The sequence below is a fragment of the Myxocyprinus asiaticus genome, chromosome 8, assembly GCF_019703515.2.
Source record: "Myxocyprinus asiaticus isolate MX2 ecotype Aquarium Trade chromosome 8, UBuf_Myxa_2, whole genome shotgun sequence".
NCBI lineage: Eukaryota > Metazoa > Chordata > Actinopteri > Cypriniformes > Catostomidae > Myxocyprinus > Myxocyprinus asiaticus.
In genome coordinates, this window is record NC_059351.1 from 16,461,320 (window position 1) to 16,482,810 (window position 21,491).

The 21,491-nt window shown below is 37.5% G+C and overlaps 1 protein-coding gene across 1 annotated transcript in view; it reads right to left on the reverse strand.

Annotated features, from left to right (window-relative positions):
• The window catches only part of LOC127445110 (receptor tyrosine-protein kinase erbB-4-like), a 333,014-nt gene that overhangs the window by 308,624 nt on the left and 2,899 nt on the right, over positions 1-21,491 (reverse strand). The window lies entirely within an intron of this gene.

Sequence of the window (21,491 nt, forward strand, 5' to 3'; positions counted from 1 at the left end):
GAGAGGAAGGGTGGGGGATGTACGTCATGCCTGAGGCAACGCCGGGAGGAGTGTGGAGCCGAGGAGGGCGGGGCCGGGCTGGAATGAGACACACCCGGTCCCCAGTCAGCCTGATGGGGCGCGCGAGGGATAAAGGCGGCCGGGGACGACAGTTCGAGAGAGAGAGAATTGCAGGCAGCTGTACTGTGTGGTTTTTGGTTGTGTGTTTGTTTAAGTTGTTTATTAAATTATTATTTAAGTTGTCAAGCCTGTTCTCGCCTCCTCCTTTCCACTGAACAATTTACACTAATGTTTCCTGTGTTTGTGGATTTCTTGCTTTTGCTTTGTGAACCTTCATTAAAAGCTGCATTTAGATCTTGAACTTTCGCCTCGCCTCATAAAACATTACAGTTGGTTTGTAAAAGTCATATATTATTGGACAAGCCAGCTTGTGCAATTTCTTACGATTTTGCTATCTTGAACTATTATTAGGACTTGTCACCATATGCCAGGTTGCATAGTTACTATGTGGCAGGGCGGAGGGCTGGGCCGGGTCGTGATTCTGCACACCTGGCCTCTAATTGGGCTGATTAGCCCGTGAGAGATAAAGACCGACTGGAGACGGCGGTGCATCAGAGAGAGAGAGTTGGACAGCTGTCCGACACCTGTGTGTTTGTCTTTTTGGTTTAGTTTCTTATTAAACTATTATTTATATTGTCAAGCTGGTTCTCGCCTCCGATACACCCGGGGAGGCGCGGCTGTCGTTCACTAGAGGGTGGAGGAGTGGCCGAGGACCGGACTATGGCGTATCGGATAACCGGCAAGTAAATTATAATTTTTTTCTCTCTCTCTCCTCTCTCTCTCCCGCTGCTGCTCTGTGTTGGCCTTTACCCTCTCTTTTAAATGTTTTGTTAATTTGGCATGATCGCCGTTACGGCGTGTAGGTGCCACCGTTTGTTTCCCTCCCTTTGTCCCCTTCCCTGATCCAGGTAGACAGGGATGACCTGCCGGCAGACGGGGCACAAGGCACCCCCCCCCAGGAAAAGGGGGATGTACGTCATGCCGGGGGCTCCCCGGCCTGAGAGAACGGGGGAGGAATGTGCCATGGCGGAGGGCGGAGCCTTGATACCACACACTTGGCTTCTATAGCTGATTAGCTCAAGATGGATAATGACTCGACCTGGCACTGCGCTGTGTCCAGTTAGATCCGCTGTCTGACACTGTGGGTTTGACAATATAAATAATGGTTTAATAAGAAACTAAACCAAAAAGACAAACACACAGGTGTCGGACAGCTGTCCAACTCTCTCTCTCTGACGCACTGCCGTCTCCAGTCAGTCTTTATCCCTCTCGGGCTAATCAGCCCAATTAGAGGCCGGGTGTGCAGAATCACGACCCGGCCCTGCCCTCCGCCCTGCCACATACTACTAATAAAACTGTGGTATCTTCACACTAGCCACATCTGTAATAAATATATAAATAAATAAACTAATTATATACTGTTTAATTTCAACATGAAATGGAATTTGCAAACAATTTTGCAACAGTAATATGACATATTTCTATGCGAAACAAGATATTAAATGAGAAAAAATAATATGGGGACTTGATTTTATCCATTAGGATTTGACTGGATCAAGAAAAGTGATTTTTATATGATATGTGGCTGGAGGGGAGCAGCTGAAAATGAAGAGAGCTTGGAGACGTCAGCAGATAAGGAAAGTTGTATCGGAGTCAGAGCAAGTTCATACACTATGATTGAAATTATGAAAAAAAAAAAAATCTGATGATAATTTTAAAATGTATCCTGTTTTAATGGATTATGATTTTACAAAAGTAACAATAATTTTTGTAACTATAGTTTAAAACATAACTTTTTCAAATTATTTGTTTTAACGATTTTAATGCAGTGTCAATGTGCAGTTATTGTATGAGTTAACTATTAAGAGAAGCAAGATTTGGACAAAGGAGAATGTTTAAATGTTGACATGTCAGATGGACTGCTGACAGAAGAACAGAGCTTTAGTACTAAAGCTATGGAGTGAAAGAAAAGATTTAAGAATTTCACAGCAAGTGCTAAGGAGAGATTTAAGAGCTCCTGGGCAACTCAGCTGCTGCCAGGTGGGAGGGGGAACTAGCACAGAATAATAAGAAATCTTCTCTCTCTAAGTACCTTTACAACATGACAGTCAATGCAGAGGACTAAAATCTAAAAAAATGTTAATGGAAGTGAAAGGAAAAAATAATTTACAGACCTTACAAACATAGTACTCTGGCAGTACTGAGGTTCAGTGAGAGTATCAGGTGGTAATACCATGGCACTTTGATATGCACCATGGTAATGTTTGATAAACCTATACCATGCACTGTAAAAATGTTAATCTAAAAAATTGGTTCATGTGGTAAAATCTAAATAAACTGATTTCATTCAAATATACTGTTTAATATGTCAGAATCACCCTGACTACAGTAGGCTACATCAACAAAAGTAATTTTTAGCTCCTTAAGCTAAAAAAAAAAAAAAAAAAAAGCACATTTTCACTTACTGAAAATGAAATATTTCACGTACTTAAATATAAATAATGTACTTCAAATAATAAAACAATTTTTTTGGACACTAACATTGTAGTAATACCTACAATGATAGTGTCCAAAAAAATAATAATAAACAAATAAAAAAAAAATTATTAGTGATAGATTGACATATCAATTAATTGTTTTCATTGATTAGCATTGATTAATGATAATCAGTTATCAATAATTGGCCAGTATCTGGTCATTTTAAGATGATCTGCACTTACCAAAAACCATGTCTGGTTGACCGATTAACCAAAGTGTGTCATTTGCTTAATCTACCAACAGCCTTCTCAATGGACAATGAACATTTTTTGTTTTCAGTTATTTTTAAGGTGTTAAATGGTACACTAACACCTTACCTAACACCTACACCTAACCATGATTTTAACAATATAAGTTTTTTTTTTTTTTTTTTTTCATGGTACATTTTTATGTTAACAGTTTGTGAGGGATACACATTTCTAAACTCTCTTTAGGTTAACTTATCTAGTGAAGCATGGCTGAAACTCATTCATCTGGCCAATGATGATGTGTAGGGAAACATAATTTGCCAAATGTTTATGACCATACTTGCTTTATCAGTAAGAATGTGTTAATGTGCATGCAGTGAGCTGGCTGTCAAAGATACCCTTTTCTTTGGGCCTTTTTGATTCACCTCTTTGTTTTCCAGTCCCTCTCTAGCATGCTCTGTCAGCACATGTATTGGACTTTCCTCTAATTAAAACATAACCAGTGGAGGAATGCTAGTGCTTGTTTACTCTTATTGAAATAAGCAGCCCTGCCTCCCAGCAGAGTGTGCAATTAGCTGATGCCGGCCCAATTAGGAGCTTGAGCTAATGCTTATGGTATTCAGCAAAGTGAGTGGCCACCTGTGTGGAATTAACACACAGACATAGATGATACGTTCTCTTGAGTCATATTTGTGTCACCGTTGAAAGTGTGTTTGGGTGCTATACTAATATTGATGAATACCAAGTTAAAAACTGGAAATGTATGTGAGCAGGGTGTTCTATTGGAGAGAATGGTCTAAAGGTAATACAATAATAGGGTTATGCAGTACATTTTAAAATCTGCAAAAAATAAAATAAATAAATAAAAAAATTATATACTTGTTTTAATTTAAAGAACTATTAATACAAAAAGGTATATCAGATTTAAGAAATATGCTTAAAATATTAAGCTCAGGCATGGGAACTCTTAATTATAACTTCATTATTTACATAATGCCGGAATAAATTAACATATATATTAGGGGTGTAACGGTACACAGAAGTCACGGTTCGGTACGTACCTCGGTTTTGGGGTCACGATTCCATACGAGTACGGTACAACAGGAAAAAGCAACAAATCCCAAATGCTAGGTTTATTTTCATTTATTTTGAACAGACAGTAGTGCAAATTGCAGTTTGTTCCACCTAGTGGCATTTAGTCCCCCCTGAGGTAGTTGGTACAGTACGGCCTTCTTTAGTGTATTAAGCACTAAGCAGTAAACAGAATGCACTCTTGCATAGGCCATATTTTTATGTAGGGTTGATAAAAAAACAGAAGGTATTTGGTAACAATCAGCTACAAAACTGAAAAGCATCTCTTGTGTTATAAAAGTACAAAATAAATAGAATAATGAAAAATAAAACTTGTGCATTAGGAGAAGCCATTCTTGTTTTGGGTTGGTGCATAGATGGTCTCTTCTTCTGCTCTTTTTCCTGTTGTGGCAGTTAGCAAACAGTGTTGCATTACCGCGTGCGACCCTTCTGGATTGGAGTGGATTGCCTGTGTATTCTTCATCTGACTGCATGCACCGAACCGTGATGTTCGGGACGAATACATGTACTGTTACACCCCTATTATATATATTTATTTATTTATTTATTATAATTTATTTATTTATTGAGTGAATTAGAATTTTAACAAAATAGGATCAAATGTTTAGGAGTCAGACAAACCAACTAATCCCATAAAACATCACAGAATGCATGAAACCCATTGCAAATACTCACTGATCTTTGTCCTGTTGTTTTCCTACCAAAATTATGTCACTTCCTGGAAGATGTTGTCATTAGGGAAGTTACTTTTCTTAAAAAACTTTACTAAAATGCCAGCATGGAAAGTGATATTGAGGACAAACCCCATACATAGACAACAATTAAAACAGTTCCAAAAAAAAAAAAAAAAAAAAAAATATATATATATATATATAATATATATAGATATATAGATATAGAAATATTTTGATTAGAGAAAGGACAAATTAAGAGAAATTTTGTTTTTTCATAATAAAATTGATTGTATAGAACCTGGGACATGGCAAAAATGGCAACATCCACTTAAATCAAATAGTACGTAATTGTGCTGTTGTGATAAAAAAAAAATTAAAAAAAAAATATATATATATATATATATATATGATTTAAGTTTCAAAATGAACCCAATGTATTAAGATATATTTGATGGGGCCAGAAAACGTATTGCACAATAGAATATTGAAAATTACAATGAAAATGAAAGCTCTGCATCAAATCCTAAATGAGCTGTTTATGTTTTTAGAGTTCAAATGTGAAAACTGCAAGAAAAATGTGTTTGTTTTGATTGTAGGATGTGCATGCTATATCAGGCAGAGTTAAAGACTCACAGTGCTTTATCAATGCTGACGAAATGTGGCTGCTGTTTTTATGTTAACGACAACATTTTCAAGCATCAAACTTGAAAAACTAATGAAGGGAATCTTGTCACTGAGAGAGATCAGTAAAGAGTGTTATGGTAACTGAATAAAAATGAAAGCAAAGAAAAAATAATGTGGACACAAGAAGGTATACAAGAGAGTACTGACTGAAAGCTAAAAGTCTATGTGTGAGGGGTAGTATTGTTGTATAATTACACACAATGTATAACAGAAAAAAGTCAAGCATTTATTGGAAGAACAGCATTTAGTTTAGGAACCTTTAAAAGTATACACATTCTGAAACCCTTACCTTCATATTTTCCTTTCTTTTTTCTTTTATTTTTATTTTTTGTATTGCCCTTTACTTATAAAAGACCATTGCTGTTTTTAGTCCAAAGCAAGGCGAAAAGAGTGTCTACACTTCTAAAAGGATAACTTGATTGTGTTTTGAGAAAGGTCGTAATTGCCTTTGGATTTATGGTGCACTTTCAGACATTAATTTTCTTTTTCTAAGTTATGAAGTTGCTGGAAAGGCAAGGATACCGATAAAGGCCATTGTCGGTTTGTTCTGAGGTCAAGGGTAACTCTAATTCTCTGTGATGGTTAAAAAGACTGCATAACCTCACACAAACTTCTCTCTGCGTGAAAGGGAGAACCGAGGTTAACGCGATTGCAAGGTAAAGATAAAAGCAAGGGCACATTGATCACTTGTCGGGGAACTATTGCTGTTGAGAGAAGCAATACATTGTGATCCTCTCAATGCTGAAAATCTTTCACAATGGCTAGAGTAATTATTTTAGTTTTTTAAAATATCTGCATAAAACGAAGCTTGTATTGTGCTACTATTTCTTCCTTTAGAATGTAATTTTGACAGCATGAATATATATATATATATATATATATATTATTTTAACCTATGGTACTTAATTATTAATTGACCTCTGCTCTGATTCCCTTTTTAGTAACATAAAAAAGAAAACATATATATACAGTACTGTGCAAAAGTCTTAGGCACATAAGATGTTTCACAAAAGCATTTGTCTTAAGATGGTTATTTATATCTTCAGTTTTAGTGTGTCAATAGGAAATATAAATGTTAGACTCTCAAACATTACTTTTGCAAAAATATTCTAGAAAAGATTAGAATAGAAGAACAGGTAGCCCTGCAACAGATGTCATGACCCCCACAAAGCCCCCCACTGAACATCGTGTCAGTCTGAGATTACATAAAGAGACAGAAGCAATTGAGACTTAGATAGAATAATTGTGGCGAATTCTCCAAGAAGCTTGGGACATCCTATCTGCCAACAACCAAGAAATACTGTTTCCAGGTGTACCTAGGAGAATTGGTGCTGTTTTAAAGGCAAAGGTGGTCACATCGAATATTGATTTAGCTTTTTTTATGTTACCTGGACATTGCATGACAAATAAAAACTAAGTCATTATTTTTGAAGACATCCTCACTATGCTACATTTTTCACAAGTGCCTAAAACTTTTGCACACTACTATATATATATATTATTAACTTTCAAAAATAAACATACCAATTGAGAAATTATTACTGGAGTAAAAAGTGTGACAACTTGTCTTGGACCCTAAATGATTTTGCTGTTTTTAATTTTCTTTTTCTACCTCTGTCTTTGGCATTTTGGTGCATTTTTTATTGTTCTGTTCTGTATTTTATATTCTAAATAGCACTTTATTTATATGTCTGCCCTTAAAATATCTGCGTTCATTTATGTGCATGCTTGACACAGGGGAAGAATCATAGTTTGGACTGTGTCACTGTGTGTATGTGCGTGTAAGGGAGGGGAGCATCCATGTCATTTATCAAACCAGGCTGGCTAATGCAGTATCCATTGTTTCCCCTTCCTGAGCCTTCGTGAGATGGGAGAAAGGTGTCTCGAGTTGTTCCTGGCAGGCTACTCAGCCTTCCTGGATCCATTTGGTTAGGAACAAGGTGTTCTGGGCCCCCTGACTGCATATTGCTCTGGGCCCCTTTCCTATTAAAAAATACAGTTTAGAATTTGTTGCTGGGGCCCCCCTGGACCTGAGGGCCCCTAGAATTGTTACCACCTTTCATCCCACTAGCTACAGCCCTGGAATTAAATATGTGCCATTAGGACTTCACCTTGAAATTGAGGACTTGAATTTGAACATGTTTGCTTGAACTTGAATTTGCAGTTTGAACTTGAATTACATCAAACTTTGAACTTGAATTTTAGGACTTGAATTCGAACATGTTTCCTTGAAATTGAATTTGCAGTTTTGAACTTGAATTACATCAAACTTGAAATTCAAATGTACATGGCACGAATTCAGATCGTTAAATTCAGATTCGATTTTTAGTACACTGATTCAGGTTTTATATTCAGATTTGGGTAAATTTGACAAAGACATCCGAGGTACTCAGACAGAGCAATCAAGCCTTTATGTAATTGAACTCTTTCTTTGCCAATCACAACATAGCCCACAGTTCACATTTAGAAGAGGAAGGGTCAGCTGTGAAATAGTGCCAACGTGGGATCATGGCTGAACGAGAGCCACCACCTCTCTTTTGTTTATTTGCACCTAGGGGTTATCAGTTTGTCTTCAGTTTGACACTAAGCTTAATTTTTTATAATGGCTATCTATCTTAATATAGAGGATATTTTGTTAGCCTATACTTGTTTTAAAGTCTCATTAAAAAAAATACTAGGCAAATTGATATTACTGGGAACAGGAAAATTCAATTAATAGTGACAGTGTGCAGAAACCTTACATTTAGCCAGTTATGATAGAGATCCTGATAAAAGGTGAAATGCTCGGTATCAGGATCGGTATTGGCCGATCAGGTGACAAGAAGATCGGTGATCGGTATCAGCTGTAAAAATCCTGATCGCATCCTTAACCTGAATCAGTATATTAAAGAGCACCTATTATGGTTTTTCAAATATTACCTTTCATGTAGTGTGTTATATAGCTGTTTGTGAATGTAAAAAAGTCTGCAAAGTTTCACAAATCAAAGTGCACGAAATATGGAGTTATTGTCACCCAAAAGAAAGAACCAATTCTGAACACCTGAAACGAGTAGTTAGTAATTCCAGACTTACTTCCTGTACTAACCTACGTAATTTGGTAACAAAAAACCTGCCTCTGATCTGTTCACATGTACAGCCAGTGCACGCTGTTAGCCTGTTAGCTGTTAGCCTCTGCTAACCGTCTAACTCACGTTATTGTCAAACTACATATAAATGTACCTCTGAGAAACGTCCTGTTCTCGTCGTGCTTGCGATGGTGGTTCAGTTTGATCTTCCGATGTATCACTATTGGACTCGGGCTCAAATTGGTAAGGTAAAACAGAAATCTTTTCAGATGGAGCTGAAACTCGGATGTGGTAGTGGGCGTTTCTTTTCCGACATGCACTGTAAGCGGTAGACCAATCACAACAGACTGGGACATCTGACCAATCAGAGCAGAGTAGGCTCTCTGAAAGGAGGAGTTTAGAATGAATCCTTTAGAATGGATCATTGAAGGAGTCGTTTGAGACACTGGGAAAAAAAGGTAATGCTGCAATTTAAATTCTTTGTTTTTTGACCTTGGATGCATGTAAATCTATTGTATGAGACCTTTAAAACAAAATTTGGCATGTTTAAAAACCATAATACGTGCACTTTAATTTTTTTTTACCTGAATTTAACAATCTGAATTCATGCCACATATATTTGAACTTCAAGTTTGATGTAATTCAAGTTCAAAACTGCAAATTCAATTTCAAGTAAGTATGTTCAAATTCAAGCTATCCTAGCAAAGAAACTAATTATGTGGAGTAGTGCATGTTTAGTCACACACAACGCATGTCCAGGGCATTATAATCACAGATTGGATTTACAAAAAATTGTCTAAGTAACTGTTACGTATATGCTTAGCAATGACAGGCAGACGATGTGAAGAATCCAAATGCAGTTTATTTACATAAGTGATAACCAAAAAAATGAATCCAAAACATAACAAACATAAACGACTTGACTTGATGTGACAATGTTACATTAACAATACCTGACAAAATACAATGGCAAACATGAGGGCTTAAATACACAGACATGGGTAACAAGGCAACCAATGAACAGACAGAACTATAAACAAGATAACAAGACTAATATACTAAACCAATGACAAACTAGAACTGATAATGAGTTAACAAGACAATAAACCAATGAAAACAAAACACATGAACATGGAGGGAAACATGAAATCACATGAACAGGGGACCACATGACAAGATCACATGACAGGAACAAACATAGCATGGAACAAAACACGTACAACCTTGACAGTAACTCTATCTGCAAAAAAAAAAAAATATTTGAACGTACATTTTTATTTATTTTATTTTAAATAAATGATGACTAACCAATTTCTTGTGAGTTCTTTAAGACAAAGTATAAATTAAATATTTTTATGATGATTTTTTTATGTTTGTTGTAATGTATCATGTATAATTTAATTGCGATTAGTCATGATTAATTACAGAAAATTAATTAGTTAAAAAAATATAGATTCCCAGCCCTAATATACATATATATATATATATATATATATATATATATATATATATATCACACACACACACACACAGTATATAGTAAATGATGACAGAATTTTCTTCTTTTTGTGTGTATGTGTGTGTGTGTGTACATGTTTATACTACATTGTGGGGACCAAATGTCCTCACAAGGATAGTAAAACCTGAGATCTCCTACCTTGCGGGGCCCAGCCAGTGGTCCCCATGAGGGAAATGGCTTAGTAAACATACTAAATGATGGTTCTTGAAAATGTAAAAATGCAAAAAGGTTTCTGTGAGGGTTAGGTTTAGGGGTAGGGTTAGGGGATAGAAATTGTCATTAGATCTGTTTAAAATCCATAAAATGTATGGAAATCTATGGAGAGTCCCCACAATGATATAAAAACAATTTATAAATGTATATATAAATAAACTATTTAAGGTTCAATAAACAGGAGCAGAGAGAGCTTCATGTATATGTTTGTGTGTACGTGTGGGAAAATGTAATTCTATATTTATGTGCATGCCTTCGCAATCTTGCAAATATATACTTGATATATATATGATTGTGTGGGTGAGTTTAACATTACAGGATGTATGCGTTCTCTTCCTGAATGCTGAAAGGCATCGTTAAAATGTTACTGGGTCCCAGGTGGGGTGGCAAGAACTGGACTCTCCTGATGAACAATCTGTCCAATCAAGCACCATATTGTCAGTGCTGTCCATAATGAGCAACCAACATGTTTTGTCATGCAAATGAGCACAGGATTCTTCATTGCACAATGCCATAAAGGACTGCACTAATTTTTCTTTTTGATCTCCAGCTAATTTGCCTGATTAGGGAAGGCGATTTCAGTGTGGACTGTTCTATGAGGGTGTTTACACTACTTTTTTAAAACTTAAAGCTAAGGTGTGCAATCTTTTCCAGAAAATGTTTTTGTTATACTGGTTGAAAATGTCTTCACATCCTGATAGCAATCAATAATTTAATCATTTTGATATATATATATCTTCTGTGGAAGGGACAGGACTAAAAAATGATCGACCAATCATTGCATTCGGTCCGAATGTAATTATAGGATGTCCTTCCTGTCTGTCAATCTATATTTACATAACGCCGCGCAACTTGCACAGACAATCACACGTCATCAGCGCGGGTTCCTTGACGCTGTGCAGAGCGAGCGTGAGAATGGAAGGTGAACCGCAGCTACCGTATGTTCCTCCTGAACCACCAGTAAAGGGAAACAAGAAAAGAAAGACTGTGTTAGAAACTTCTACAACGAAAAAACGTCTGGATCAAAAGCATGCTAAAAGCAGAATTAACACTAGGCAAAGTGTCTGAAAAATGACGCAATGGTTGCTGTTTTTCTTTTGGACAGGTAATTACATGGTTTGATTTGTTTTTTATATATTTTGTTAATGTAAATAAGTATTAATTATCTCAACGCTAACAGCAGCTACGGTGTAAAATGAAGTGTTACGAAAACACTGCAACATCCACACCTTTGGTGCATGGATTCATAAGGCCACCACCAAATGTTTTGACTATTTCATAAGTCTCTCCCAAAACAGTGAACTCATTTATGAGTACAATGTCATGTTTTTACTTGACAAAAAAAAAAAAAAAGGGTATTGTGTATGGCATCCTTAGGAAGAAAGATACTTGTCTTTTTGCTTTGCTTGATAATTTGACGATGTTGTCATTGTAATTTTGCTGAAATACTGTCACATATCTGGTTATAAAGACGATGTCATGCACTTTGTGCTCACTGCTGCTTTTTTGTTATCATCTGCGTAAAGTTAGAAATGTCAAAACTATAATGTGTGTTCAACAAGCTGAAAGAAGCCTATTGTTTTTTTACATGAGCCATGACAATGTAAAAACGTTTTTGCTGTCATTGTAATGTGCCCAAAGAGGAAAATCAGAGAAGAATGAATGAATGTATTTTTTTTCCCCAATGGTTTTGTCAGAGAGGAAGAATTCCATTGCGATCGATTCCACCAACATGTCTCTCCTCCTGGCGCTTAGACTCTGCTCTGTGTGTGTTCATGTGTGATAGAGGAGGCTTGGCTTTGGAGACACCTCTGAAGCGAGGGAGGGCTCTATGCTTTCAAAGCTAACTTGCTAACTGCTAGCCTCCCTGGATTACACACCTTAGCTTTAAACTTATGATGTACCATCAGTGCAATACAATGGATGCAAACACATACTCACTTGCATAAAGAATGCTGAGAAGGCTATTTATCACCCCAATTTCACCCCAAAATCAAAAGAAAAAACTAAAGAAATGTAATTTTTCATGATGAAAATTAAGCCTTTTGTTTTAGGACATTAAAAATGGATGGAGAAGGGGGTGGAAAAAAATGTTGTGGAAAAATTTCACAATCTCAAAAATATCATAATGGTCCTACAAATACAAGCTGAAATTTCTTTTAGGAATATACAGTTGAAGTCAGAAGTTTACATACACTTAGTTTGAAGTCATTAAAACTCATCTTTTAACCACTCCACAGATTAATATTAGCAAACTATAGTTTTGGCAAGTCGTTAAGGACATCTGCTTTGTGCATGACACAAATAATTTTTCCAACAATTATTTACAGACACATTGTTTCACTTTTAATTGACTATATCACAATTGCAGTGGGTCAGAAGTTTACATACACTAAGTTAACTGTGCCTTAAAGCAGCTTGGAAAATTCCAGAAAATTATGTCAAGCCTTTAGACAATTAGCCAATCCGCTTCTGAAAGGAGGTGTACTGAATTGGAGGTGTACCTATGGATCTATTTTAAGACCTATCAAAATACAATTCAAACTCAGTGCCTCTTTGCTTGACATCATGGGAAAATCAAAAGAAATCAGCTAAGACCTCAGAAAAAAATGTTGGACCTCTACAAGTCTGGTTCATTCTTGGGAGCAATTTCCAAATGCCTGAAGGTACCATGTTCATCTGTACAAACAATAGTATAAACACCATGGGCCCACACAGCCATCATACCACTCAGGAAGGAGACGCATTCTATCTCCTAGAGATGAACGTAGTTTGGTGCGAAAAGTGCAAATCAATCCCAGAACAACAGCAAAGGACCTTGTGAAGATGTTGGAGGTAACAGGTAGACATCATGTTGTGGGGGTGCTTTGCTGCAGGAGGGACTGGTGCACTTCATGATGGCATCATGAGGAAGTAAAATTATGTGGATATGTTGAAGCAACATCTCAAGACTTCAGCCAGGAAGTTAAAGATTGGTTGCAAATGGGTCTTCCAAATGGGCAACGACCCCAAGCATACCTCCAAAATTGTGGCAAAATGGCTTAAGGACAACAAAGTCAAGGTATTTGAGTGGCCATCACAAAGTCCTGACCTCAGTCCAATAGAAAATTTATGGGCAGAACTTAAAAAGTGTGTGCGGGCAAGGAGGCCTAAAAACTTGACTCAGTTACACCAGTTCTGTCTGGAGGAATGGGCCAAAATTCCAGCAGCTTATTGTGAGAAGCCTGTGGAATGCTACCCAAGACATTTTGATCCAAGTACAAACAATTTAAAGGCAATTCTACCAAATACTAACAAAGTGTATGCAAACTTCTGACCCACTGGGAATTTGATGAAAGAAATAAAAGCTGAAATAAATAATTCTCTCTACTATTATTCTGACATTTCACATTCTTAAAATAAAGTAGTGATCCTAACTGACCTAAGACAGGGAATGTTTTCTACGATTAAATGTTAGGAATTGTGAAAAACTGAGTTTAAATGTATTTGGCTAAGGTGTATGTAAACTTCTGACTTCAACTGTATATAAGCATATTCAATTAATCTCAAAAGTGCAGCAGTCTCCCAATCTGCAGGCTATATATATATATATATATATATATATATATATATATATATATATATATATATATATATATATATATATATATATAGATCCACTGTTTCCATTATTCTGTCAATTAAACATCATCGCCAAACATCATTAGTCTTCAACATGCATATATATCCCAATGACACGTAGAGCCCAAATATTGTATTCCTGCCCACAGCCACCTTCAGGGCTGCTCACATCCACTCTAACAGCTGGAACTGTCAGTCACAGCAGATACACAGAGGAAGTAATAATGACTCATCATCATCACCATTATCATCATTATCATTGTCATAAGAAGGAAACATTGAATAAGTGTTGGACTGTAACCAAACCTCAATCCAAACTTTCACTAGTTAACAGTGATATGACTACAATAATACTAGATAGCTAGAATTGTTTACATTTTTTTAAGGAAATGTGAATAGTGATAGCCAGTGCAAGTGGCCAAAGTCAAAGGAGCCCACCCACAAATCTCTATGATATTCGAATCTCTACAAATGGCTTGGTCTGATGTTCAGTGTAAGTCGATGTAAGAGATTTTCACCCGTTATGTTGTCCAGTAGGAGAAAATTAAAGTCTGATTAAAATATCAGTTCCGTTCAGTGACTTTATTGTCATTAGCGTGGGATAGAGAGTTACACCATGCAATGAAATTCTTGAAAAAATATGAGCAGTAGTAGTGATGTTTTCCTTAGCAAAGACCACTGAATGTTCAATATTCAGAATTTACATAATGATCAATATATTATGGTCAATTCAGTTCAACTCTATAGCTTGTTAACAGCTGACCTCTTGGCCATATTCCCACCTCTCATTCTCTCACCTATGCTCTGAATACCTGCACAAGAGAATCCTTAAGGCTTGTTCTTCTAATTAAGAAAATGAGGCAAAGCAGATGGTAGGTGTGAGTTGTTAACTGCACGCCCTAAACCTCTTTATCACAAAAGCCCTACAGGTCTGCAAGAGGCTCCTTCTATTAGATCAGCATTGTGAAAAGTAACAGGAATGCCCAGTTTTACCAAAGATGCATGATTTCCCTGCCAAATTGTGTAATTGTAAAGTATACACAATGTGAATGGGTTGAACCTAAAGCGTTAGTAATTCCATTATCTTTTCTTATAAAATGTCCCCCTAAAAAAATCTGATGTCTAATCGAACCCATATTGAGGGTCTTTCCATTTGATTTTTGCAGGTGGAGTAGTGTTGACACTAACTGTATTACTACACTACAAACTGTATTACCATGCTACTTACTAAATGTAAGATGAACAGTAATATTCGTATGCAGTGAGAAATACACAGTGATGGGCAGTAGCCTCACTACAAATAGCAAAGCTATCAGCTTAACTACATTTCTGAGTACTGAGGTGGTAGTTTTTTAATCAAGTAGCTTTTCAGTAGCGAAGCTATATTTTTATTATGTAGTGGCGTAGCTTTGACATATGCTACACCACTACATCATGCGTGCACCTGGTGTTTACTATCGCCAGTTTTGAATCAGAACTAAAGATGTCAGACTCACAAATAAATCGGTCATCTGAGTCAGTTCTTTACTATGAATTGGTTACACGTGATAGCAAAGCGGTCTGAATCGGTTCGCGATTCAATCTGAATGACTCAGAAAGTTCACGCACAGCTGAATCATTTGGTGCGCGCTCTCACATGCCAACATGCTCATATTTATGGAATATTTAAAAATACGGAAAATAAAGATAACGCTGGTTGCAGTGGATCTACCATCAATGCAAACCAAACCTGCAAATTTGTCCTACCATTTGCCAGTGATGAAGAAAGTCTTTATTATGTGTGCAGCTTGTGAACAGCACTGCAGGTTAAGACATTTCACCATCAAAAGAGTATCAAAACATTTAGTAGCCTTCATGAAAACACATCAGAAAAGTACCATGGCATTACCGTTTTTTTTTTTTTTTTTTTTTTTTTTTCACAAGGTACCATTACCTGGGGGCACCATGTTAAGATAATGGTATATGAATAAGTTAATCATATAGTGAAGTACCATAGTAATACCATGGTATTCTTTGAATTACCTTGAATCAACATTTAAATTCAGTTGTATATGAATATGTTAATCATATGTCAAATTACCATGGTAGTACATTGGTATTCTTTGAAGTACTTTGAAGCACCATGTAAATACAGAACAGTACATAAATATGGTAACTGTATCTCAAAGTACCATGGTATTACCATCTGATACCATCAGATATCACATTGTTATTGCCCAGGTGTGCTCACACACACAAAGAATTTGGCCTCTGATCAGAAGCTTCTAGTACAGAAATACAAAAGCTAGACACAGAATTATAGGATAAGATGAATGGTATAGTATATGTATGAGTTTTTATACAGGAATGTGCAAAGGAAATTATGTTCCAATAGGCATGGGTCTGTAGAGGTAGTAGTATAAATGTGAAAAATAAAATGTAAAAATAGTGATTTTTCATTTTGAACACATGGGTTTGTATAGGTAGCATGTATAAATACGAATTTACATGATTTTTACATGCACGTACCTGTACATTTTATATTACACCATACTGTATACTTGTATACTTTATTGCACTATACTGTCCTATACTGTACCATGGCTTAGATAAACATCATGTGATTAGTATTTTAGATGCTTTGTCTATGATAGTATGCTCTGTGCATCTGGTTGAAAAAAAAAGGAAAAAAAAAAGAAGTAGCTTAAATGTAACAAGCTACTTTTGGCATGTAGCTTGTAGTGTAACTTGCTACTTTCTCTGAAGTGTATCTTTTAGCTTAGCTTAACAATTTTTTTAGTTGAGTACTTGGTTGCTTAGCTAGCTACATTTTTTGAATAGCTTGTCCAACACTGGCAGTACAGTATATTCCACTCCAAACATAGCTTTCCTGAAAATGTCTGCAGTTTTCGAAACGCTTTGTTTTCGGTGGAGGAAAAAGCTGTTCTAGTGTGGACAATAAACGTAGCGAAATAAATGCGTTTTCAAATGAAAATATATTAGTGTGGATGTGGTCTGACAAACACAAGCATTGTTCGGTCTGTGTGTGTTTTGGTGGTGAATCCAAAATACTTTGACAACACAGTGAAACTAGTGTCTTGTCTGTATTAAGGGTAATTTATTCTTACTTGGTTAATAGCATCTCTACCGACTGACATTTCTACCACTGTATACAGTACATGCCGCTATATTGCCCAGCCCTGGCTCAGATTTTTCTCACTCATTAAACACTTTATTAAAAATGAGGACATTCTTGGATTCTTTGAAGGTTCAACCAGAGTTCTGTGGAGCATTAATATGTTCATGTGTATGATATTACATTAATGGAATGTTCTAAAGGATATGTCCCATTTTAAGTGCCGGTTATCCCAGAGGGATAAAATAAGAAAGGAATTCAAGTAATAAGGGGGTGTCCAATAACTCACTGCCCAACCCTCCCACTTTACCAGTGACCAGTTACATATAGACAGTAAAAAGTTATAGCAGACCCCAGCCTTTAAGACTCTGAACTGAATGAGTTTGCTTGCAAGTGAACAAACTATACCAGCTGAAAGCAGCATTTGAAAAGCTTCATGATTCAAAAACACAAGAGCAATGCTTTTTCTGTTAATTCAGAGACTGCGAAGAGATTGAGACAGTATTGTGAGGCCCTTATAGCCCACATGGAATCAATGCACTTTTCCCCCATCTCTGCAATTATCATTGACAGAGATTTGGCATATTCAACTGAATAGATTTTAATACAACATAATGTGTTTAATGGAGATGAGAGTATAGGCTTACAACACTCTTGTTGGAAGATAAAAGCATTACTGAATTAGCTTAAAATTAAATAAACCGACAAGGGATGTTGAATGTATAGAACTTTGTGAATGCCATGTGTTCGAATTCCCTGGAAATCTGTGGAGCTTTCTGGAACTCCACGGAGTAGAGTATGCATACGCCAACTCATTTGGCCAACTCACAATCTGAGGCCACATCTACACTAATCCATTTTTGCTTTAAAACTCTGTGTAACAGGTAAAGGACGGGCAAGCAGGAGGCGGGAACTGGCTTAACAGAAAACTTAACGTTCAGTGATAAAACTCAACATAAAACAAAAATAAACAAACACAAACACACATGCAGCGTGGCCGCGTGTGTCTCTCTCTTTCCCGAACCGGTGTCTCTGGCTGCCCTTTATCTCGCTCTCCCGCTGATCAGCTGATTCAGCGCCGGCCATGCTCCATCATGGCCTGGCCACGCCCTCCTCCTTGTCACACTCCTGCCCCGCCCAATTCAGGCCGGGACTCACCGGTCTGACTAATCCCCCCCCCCCACCTCTGGAGGGGAGATGCTGCCCTTCCGGCCATTCTGTCAGCCGGTGTTCCACCCCACCTCCTGTGAACCTGGGGGAGAGACGAGGGGAGGCATGGGGAGAGGGAAAGGGCAAGTGGAGATTTTAATGATAAAATACAACTTAAAACAAAAATAAACAAACACAGACACACATGCAGCGCAGCCACGTGCATCTCTCTCTCTCCTGAACCAGCGTTTCCGGCTGCCCTTTATCTCGCTCTCCCGCTGATAAGCTGATTCAGCACCGGTCGTGCTCCATCACAGCCCGGCCATGCCCTCCTCCTCGTCACACTCTGTTTTCAGTTTTCTACCTTCAACCTTTTCCAGAGATGGCAGGGTAATGGAGAGCGTTTTCAAAACACTCCATTTTCAGTGGAGGAAAATGCTGTTCTAGTGTGAATGAGAGGCATGAACATAGCAAAATCAATGCGTTTTCAAATGAAAAAGTGTTAGTGTGGATGTGGCCTGACAAACACAAGCATCCTTCGTTCTGTGTGTGTTTTGGTGGTGAATCCAAATACTTTGACAATACAATGAAACTAGTGTCTTGTCCGTAGGGTAATTTATTCTTACTCGGTGAACAGGCTTTAAGTTTGCCTAAAAATTTAAACAAAGGCACTGACATTTTTGTTTTTTTGATATTCGATTGGTGATAATTCTCCTCTTCAAGCAAATCCCTGAAATTATTGACCTAAGAGAAATTGGCTTGTCGAAGATCGTTGATGATTGGTTGAAACTAATTGTTGATGTGATTTTATTTTTCCTCAAAGAACTAAAAACTCATAGTAAAAAAAGTGTACTGTAAATGCAGGCTTCGTACAGGATGCTTTAGATTGTACACAAGAACATTTTGGGCCTCTTCTAAATTCGGCCTTAAGGCACGGTCACACTTACCTTTGCACAGAGAAATTCTGCGGGCGAAGAAGGCATGGAAGACTGCTGAGCACCTATGAAACCAGCAAAAAATGAATTGCCAAGCAACCTCTTTTTAATACTGCACTTTATACTCTGTGAAAGTGGAATAAAAAATAAAAACAACATCCTTGTCAATGGTGAATATTCAGTGTAGTTGTGTACGAAGCACCACCCTCACAAAGGTCACTGCCAAACTAAGCAACTTCCTATTGGTCAACGCGGCAATACCTAACTTGAACTCCATGCAAAAATAAATCTTCTCCACCGGAAGTCCATCACGTGAAGTTCACGATCCCATTGAGATGACTGTATTTCATCCATGGAATTTGGCCTTGCAAAGGTAAATGTGACCACACCTCATCTCTCCCAGGGTCCAAAGAGGCGGGGAAGACCTGTCGGCAGAAGGATGGCTAGAAGGGCAACACCTCCCCTCCAGGAAGGGATGGGAGATGTGTACGTCAAGCTGGAGGTTTCCCCAGCCTGAACCGGGTGGTGGAGGATTGTGATGAGGAGGAGGGCATGGCCGGGCCGTGAGGACGCACGCCCGGCACTGAATCGTCCTAATCGGCTGGGAGGGGGATATGGACGAGCCGGAGATGCCAGTGGAGGAGAGAGAGAGAGAGAAATGCACGTGTCTGTGTGTGTGCGCGTCTATGTTTCGTTGTTACTGTTTTGTTGATTGTTCACTCCGGTTCCCGCTTCCTCCTTGGTAGGGAAGGCAGAGTCTGCCACAGCATTGTTGACACCATCATCATTTGTAACCACAAAAAAAAAAAATAAAATAAATAAAAAAAAAAATTTAAAAAAAAAGGAGAATGAGAATGGGACTCTGGTTCGAAACAAGTCATTGCACAAATTGTAAAAACAGTCTGAAGACAGAACAACAAATGGAATGGAGTGACCTTCTATCTTTCACAGTCTAGTTTTACTCACATCAAGTTGAATATAGCATCTACTCTTAAGTCTATTGCCTGCATTATAAGGTTACATCTCACGTACACCATGCAGTTTATATTCTTTCAGCCCAAACTTTCAGCATTCAGAGTGAAACTGGTGATGGATCATGGACGTTTCAGCTCTCTGCCGAGACCATAAAGAAAATATTATAGTTTATTTGAAACTCCTTTTTTAGGAACCAGTATTTCAAGGTGACACACCATCACCGCACCTTCTCGGTTGAAGTTTTATGAACCTTTAAACAGAAAGAAACTGCAGTGATATTTCTCTAGAACTGCAAGGTGACATCTGCCCTTTATCTCACCCAAACAGAGAAACAAACGTGAGGACAAGAGGGTTGATGGACATTAGGAGAAACATCTAAAATACGAACATTTGACACTCCCTGCTTCTCTCTCTCTCTTTCACACACACACACACACACACACACACACATACTCTCATCTCACTTTTTAAATGAACAGTACATGAGCTATTATAATTTGACATCCACTGGATCTCCTCAGAAGTTATTACTCCACTCCCTGCATAATGTTATTCATGAAAGCTCTATAGTGTTGAACCAATGTGGTTGAAGCGACGGTGGTTCGACAAAGTTAGGCAACTATGGTTTTGGGAAACAGTTGTGACTATGTAGTTATTTTACAATGATTGTACTACAGTGGTTAAACAGTGTCTTACATCATTGTGCTGAGAACACACCCCTGATTGGGTCATGGAGAGCAAGGAAAAGGCAATGCTAAATGCAAATAATTAAATGGAACTAACCAAATAATCATTCATATTCCCATATATTTTATTGTTGACATCAAACGCTGTGCATCCAATGATACTCTATAGTATTTTGCCACATATTTACAGTATCTGTCACTTAGATACTGTAAATATGAACCTAGCCAAATCAGGCAGATGCCAACATGGACAGGTTGCATGAAAAGCCCTCCTCCTCGATAATCATTAACAAAATATGTATAAAACAGGTTACACAAATCACACTACATTCAATCACATCATAATCCAAGAGACATTTAACACTCAATAATGCTGTTGTGCCTGTGCATTTTAATGGTTTTCAAGACAGAGTGAATTTTCTGCACCACTTGCAAAATTGCAAAAATAATGATTGTTTTCAAACAGGTTTTTCAAACCATCCCCTCATCTTCCATTGGTCAAAAACAGATAGTCCTGCCCCAAACTCATACCTTTGGCTGAGACAATTTTGCTGTGTCAAGGCTGGTTAAATTTTGATAGTGCTACAGAGCTGCAGTGTTTACACTTTACAGGGAAATTAAACTATGAGGGGCCTCCTTATAATGTAGTTGTCTCTGCATATTAAGCTGGGATTAGAGAAAGTATTTTAGCACTGAACCTGGTATTACAAGCATTAAAAATCAGAAACAAGTAACATACTGTGCGATATCATAAGTGGAGAAACCTATAGCAATCCAAGCTAAAACTTTAAAAAATGTTGAAGACCTGATTTCAATTTCAGATGCTGTATGCCTCAATGTATAAACAATCACATTAGCCTGGAAGGGGGATGTAACGGATCACAGCTGACTGAGAAGGCACCCGGCCAAATATTGTAGGACTGAGAGGATGGAGAAAGACAGAGAGACAGTGGAGTGACAGAGGAGGATGAAGGAGG